The following is a 6,157-nucleotide window of genomic DNA, read 5'->3' as shown; positions in this document are numbered from 1 at the left end:
CATCCAAAGGACAGATTTTTAAAGAGATGGACAGAGTGCCAAGCAACATGCTCTGAGACTGATGCAAGAACCCTAACATAACTTTGTTGTGTGCAGAGGTCTAGCATGTATGGGCTAGTGACCCTTAAAAACATCAGACAAGATGACTAAAAATATGCTATAACCCATTTAATTATCTCCCATCAACTGTGCTTAGACTGGAAAAGCCTAAAGCTGCACTGTGGAATACCAAAGATCCAAAGGGTAAGACACTGTTTGCTGAATTTGCACAACAAATGTTGAAAAGATAATCTCAAGTCAAGGGAAAAAAAAGGGAGTAAATCCTCCAAACATATGTTAAGCTACAGAGTTTTTCACAAGACAGCTGAGCTGCTGTATGCTCAATCACAGAACAGTAGATGACATCAGCATCTTGGGTCTCTCATTCTAAAGGATGGATGATTAGAGTATCCTACTTGCAGTCTACAGAAATTGAGCTAGGGCATAGGATTAAGGCTATGAGTTGTTAAACAAGATGCTTCATGAAGTCCAGAGTATGAATCTTTTGGCTTCCATCTGTATACCGTGTGACTATGAGCAAGTCACTTAGTCATACTGTTGTCTAGGACACTTGGGAAATTGTGCTGTGTTTCACAATCATCTCTTGGACCATATGCCTATCGGCTATCTATAAACCCATGCTGACCATATCCGAAGACTCAGAGGCCACAACAGCCAAGTGAAAATTAGTAAAAGTTGATGCTTTGACTTTGACATGGCTTCACGTTCTCTTTCCTTGCTCCTTTATGGCTATGCAGGATGGACCCTTCCAGATACAGCTTCTGTGGAGAGTTTTCGTCATCAGTGTCAAAGCTATCTTCATAGCACATTTAAGAAATTGGTTTGAAGTTCTGGCAAATTCAGCACACTTCAACACTGTGGTCCAGGACCAAGCAAGAGGTGTCGCTCCTCAGGTGTTCTTAGCTGGTGAACTAGATGACTCCAGTCACAGTCAGAAGGTCCAGGTTTTTTAGTCATTACATGCTATGACCTTTCAATAAGCACATTAGGAATGAGATCCAAGCTCCACAAATGATTAGAAGGAAATTGGGGTACTGGAGTTAGACATACCCCCTGAACCAGTTAAGGGAGGCCCTATCATTTATCAGGGGAGAAACTACATATACAATTAGCATGGGTATTTCAGGTCAGAAAAAAATAGATCTAGCTACTGAAAGGTCACAATGAAAAATAATTCAGCCAACCCAGTGCAGATAGACCAAGTTACACCACCAGCAGACTCCTCCATATTTTGCTTTCTCTGAAAGGAGCGCAAAAACAGAGGTTGGTTGCCTTGACTGGCAGCCAACACAATCTGTTCTCTTAAGAAAATGGATTGTATATTGTTTTAAGTAAACTGCAATATCAACTTACACCAGCAGATTACATCCCAACCAAACAAAGCTTGCAATAAAACATAACCATTACTATTCTGGACAAGTACAGACACAAAGCAGGATATCAAAAACTATATACAACAGAGCACAGCACATTTATAATGTATATATTCCTATTAGATCTGCAGACACATCCAAAGTACAGTTCACTTATTATTTTATTATATTCACCACACCTTAATAAGCATTAGTCAACTTTGAGGAGCCTTACAACAGTTTTTCTAGAAGGACCCAAATCTTACTGCAGACCAAGCTTTAGAAGGAACAAGCACACGATCCTTCTGTGGCCATGATTTATTCCCTCTCTAATGGCATAAATCTAAGGTATCTGAGCATTCTGACATTAATATTATCATGAGATTATTTCCTGCAGGGCAGCATGTTTACCAAAGTCCAGGGTATAGCATGCCCACCGTAAAATGCCTACAACAAAGAAAGTACAGCTAAAATGGGAAGAGGCGAATAATTTATTTGGACTACACACTAGAAATTGCCTTCCCTAACAAAGGATGGTATCAAAGTATCGGCAAAGAGAAAGAAATAGAAGGATCCTAAGCAAAAGACCAGCACTGGTAGAGTTTTTAGTAGAACCTAGAACAAAAGCTGCTGTTAAAAAAGGAATAATTAGTAGAGTTGTCAGTCTAGAACAATTGCTCCAATTAGGAGAATTAAACTTCAATATCTGAAGATGTGCATAGTTTTGTGTGTTAGTATCACGTTAATAGATTTTAGGGGTGCATTTCTTTTTTGTTTGAAGGCTTTTCCTAAAACAAAAAGTTTTGTAAGATGTGGCACAGGTTCAAATGGATATGACAAGAAAAAAACCTGTATAAAAGATCAGCGTGCCAAACATCACTGTATGCATGCAACACAAAAGCTGGAACTAGACATTAAAAAAAAGCAGTTACACATAACAGGTGGGAATAATAACTTCTTAACATAATAACATCACTTTCTATATTATCTTTAAATGCAAATGGTCTCACAGATATACACAAACAAGAAATAATTTAGAGTGCAAACAGCTATGCTACAGGAGGGAAATTTGGAAATAACTGAGCATGTGAATTTGATAAAGAAAGGTTTTCAGGATGGTTATTCAGCAGAATATCTGGGGCAAAGGAAAAGAGAACTTATATTAATTGCAAGAGGAGCTCCAATAGTGGTAAAAGAGGATAAAAAAGATGATGGCACATTTGTAGTACTAAGGCACTACTGGCAAAGGAGAAGGATTACACTGGCATGTAATTATATTCCACCTAAAACTATTAAGAAAATTCCAGAAGAAATAATCAGCTTCAGCAGTGAATATTACTTATATGTGGGGACTGGAATTTGATTTGCAGCAATGAGGATGCATCCTGGTGGGGGGGGGGGGGTGAGAAGGGAAAATATAACAAAAGAGGGTAGATTTTTTGAAGAAATTTATGAAAATATTTGGCATGTAAAATGTGAATTCAGTAGTAGGAGTTTGCAGAAAATGTACATATTATTCACAGAGATAAAAAACTGGACTAGAATAGACAGAACTTATATTTCAAAGGAACATATACATTTAATGATTTTTTATTATTATTTATTTGGTTTTAAAACAATATATAAACAATTCAATTATAAAACAAACAAATAAACCACGATTACTTAATTGATTTGCCAGCAGTGAGCATGTATCTGGGGGCCCAGGAAAAATGCAACAAAAGGGGGTAGATTTTTGAAGAAATGTATGAAAACATTTGGCATGGAAGATGTGAATTCAGTAGTAGGAGTTTAGAGTGAATATATATATTATTTCCTGAGATACAAAAACTGGGCAAGGCTAGACAGAAATTATATTTCACAGGAACATGAGCATTTAACTGGGCAAGGCTAGACAGAAATTATATTTCACAGGAACAAGAGCATTTAATTTAAAGTTTTATTTTTATTTGGTTTTAAGACAACTGATAAATCATTTATAAAAATATCTATTTACATAGTTCCGCAGCTGATCAATACATCAAAAACTTATACATATTAACGATTAGTTTTCAAGCAAGTCTAAGTTTAAGCCAAGATTTATATGCATGTGCAATATTACAAGTTTTCATCTTTACAGTATGCAATTCACTACTGCAAACATTTTTTGCCATAATAAATTCAACTCTACAGGGAGTAACTTGACTTTTCCAATTTTAGTAATTACTTTTCTGGCTATAGCAAGAACAGACCAAAGAAGCACTTGGGTTTTTGGAATTACCTCAGAAACTGAAGCATTACTTAACTGAATGTTTTAATGCACATCTAATAACCAATTCAGATCACATGCCAGTAATAACTAAAATAAAAAATGCAGGGTAATGAAATAAAAATGAGACAACAGTGTTTTCCCACCTTTCTGTTGAAGACAGAGGAATTTAAGGAATGGGTAGTTGAAATTATTCTGTAATTATTACAGAAGACAAGACATTTCTTCTGAAAATATACCTAGGGAGTGGGATAAAATTAAACTTGAGTGTAAAATAGGGTGGAAATAAAAGAAAGATATTTTTTAGTAGTAACAAGATTTTTTTTTTCAGAGGGACCGACAATAAGGGGCATCTCACAGAACAAGAACAGGAGCAACTGCAGAATGCTAAATAGAAAATAAGCATTACCTCAATAACATGCATGAGTTTAGAAAGACTGCTGTTAAAAATGTTTTTGATAACTCCAAAGCACAGAATTTTTAGCACAATGACACAGGCAATGAAAATTAGAAAAGTCTGTCACCAAGCTTGGGCAGCCTAAAACAAGGAAGACAAAGAGATCCTGTAAAGATACTAGAAACATTTTGGAAATGTTATGAAAATCTGTATAAAGCAGAGAAAAATGGAAATCAAGAAAAGGTACACATGGAAATGTTAAATGAAAAAATTAAATATGCCAAGACTAGAGGCAGATGAGGCTCAATTGCCACCGGTTAAGGACAGAAAGAGATGAGAAAAAATAGTTTTGTTCAACATCTTAAAAGGAGAAAAAGCACCAGCATCCAGGAAGAAAGTGATGGTAGCTGTAATACCTAAAGTGGGTAAAAATCCATGAGACCCAGCTTCATCTAGGCCCATTTCAATTCTAAACCATGATTATAAACTGCTCATGTATATAATGACTACAAGAATGGCAAAGGTGATGCCACAATTGATAGATATGAATCAATATGGTTTTGAGAGGGGAAGCAAACATTTGACAAATAACAGAACAATGATGATCCAGAGGGAAGCAGAATGTAAGAAAATACCACTGTTGGTGGTGGATCTTGATGAAGAGAAAGCAATTGACAGAGTAAGTTGGAATTTTATGAGCAGGGCAACAGAAGCATTTGCATTCCCTGATAAAATTATAAGGTCGATTTGGAGGACATATGACGGATTGGAAGTGAAAATTTAAGTGGGTGGGTTTCTCTCTGATGATTTCTGTTTGAGCAGAGTAACAAGGCAGGGGTGTCTTCTTTTCCCTTTGTTATTTACATTACTGGCAAAGAAAATAGGAGAATCAGAAACTCAAGGATATAATTATATTTTTATACCTGATAAAACTAGAAGGGGACATTCAGTGTTGTGGAGCATTCTGAGACTGTTTCAAGTCTTTTTGGGATAGACAATTAATGAGGATAAAACAAAGGCAACATCTGTAAACCTATGTATGCTCACACAAACTGGTTCAGCAATACCCATACTTTTGGGGACATGATAAAAGGAGTACTCAGGAGTACAAATTAAAAAGTATTTTGTTATGGGAGCTCAGGATATGTGGGATGAGACTAAACAAAAGATAATAGAAAAACCAAGAAACTGGAAGCCCTGTTTTATGGATGTGGACAGCAAGATACAAGCAGTTAAAATGTTTTTAGTCCTGTTAGTTTTATACACAGGTCGGGCATATTTTTATCAACCAGAGGAGAAGTTCTGGATATCAATTAATAAAGAGCTGAAGGATTTTATTTGGGAGGGGATTACAGCAAAAGTCAAGTGATTTAAGCTGATTCTTCCAACAGAACATGGTGGTTTGGGATTACCTGATTTGAAAGGGTATATCAGAGCTACACAGTTAAGGATCCTATACATGGCACAAGCAGAAAGCTATAATTCAAAGTGGTAAGGGATGATGACAAAACAGGGGGGAAGCTTAAGACACAAGGAGAGACTGGGATTTTGGATGCAGGTCATAAAGGAGAATAACAATAATCATACAGAATATTTACTCAAAGTGCCAGAAAGAATTCTAAGAACAAAGCCAACACAGGAATGGAGAAAGGAGATTCTGCCAATAGGAATCACTTCAATTAGGGATACAGACAACAGGCAAGATGGGGTTAGAATTTGTTGGAGAAAGCTAGAAAAGAAGCCGAGGTACTGGGAGCAAATAATTTGAGAGAGAAAGTTAACAGAATGGGAAGAGGCCAATAATTTATTTGGACTGCAGGCTAGAGATTGCCTTCCCTATCAAGAACCGACATCAGAGTACAGGCAAAGAGAAATAAATACAGGGATCCTAAGCAAAAGACCAGCACTAGTAGGTTTTTTAGTAGAATCTAGAAGGGGAAAATGCTGTTAAAAATGGGATAATTAATACAGCACATAAAATATTGCGTGATAACCATAAGTATTAATCAGAGGAGGTTAGAAAGGATTGGGAGGTCAGACTGGATAAGAAATTCACAATATTTGCCTCCTAAATATGCAAAGTCTAGAAGATTTAGGAAC

General features: G+C 36.3%; 1 protein-coding gene across 1 annotated transcript in view; it reads right to left on the bottom strand.

The window, feature by feature from the left end:
* The window catches only part of MMS19 (MMS19 homolog, cytosolic iron-sulfur assembly component), a 2,295,919-nt gene that overhangs the window by 1,761,765 nt on the left and 527,997 nt on the right, over positions 1 to 6,157 (bottom strand). The window lies entirely within an intron of this gene.

The sequence above is a fragment of the Protopterus annectens genome, chromosome 14.part0, assembly GCF_019279795.1.
Source record: "Protopterus annectens isolate FY-2018-M chromosome 14.part0, PAN1.0, whole genome shotgun sequence".
NCBI classification, from domain to species: Eukaryota; Metazoa; Chordata; order Ceratodontiformes; family Protopteridae; genus Protopterus; species Protopterus annectens.
Note: the sequence above shows the minus strand (reverse complement) of the source record. Positions and strands in the feature narration are given on the sequence as shown.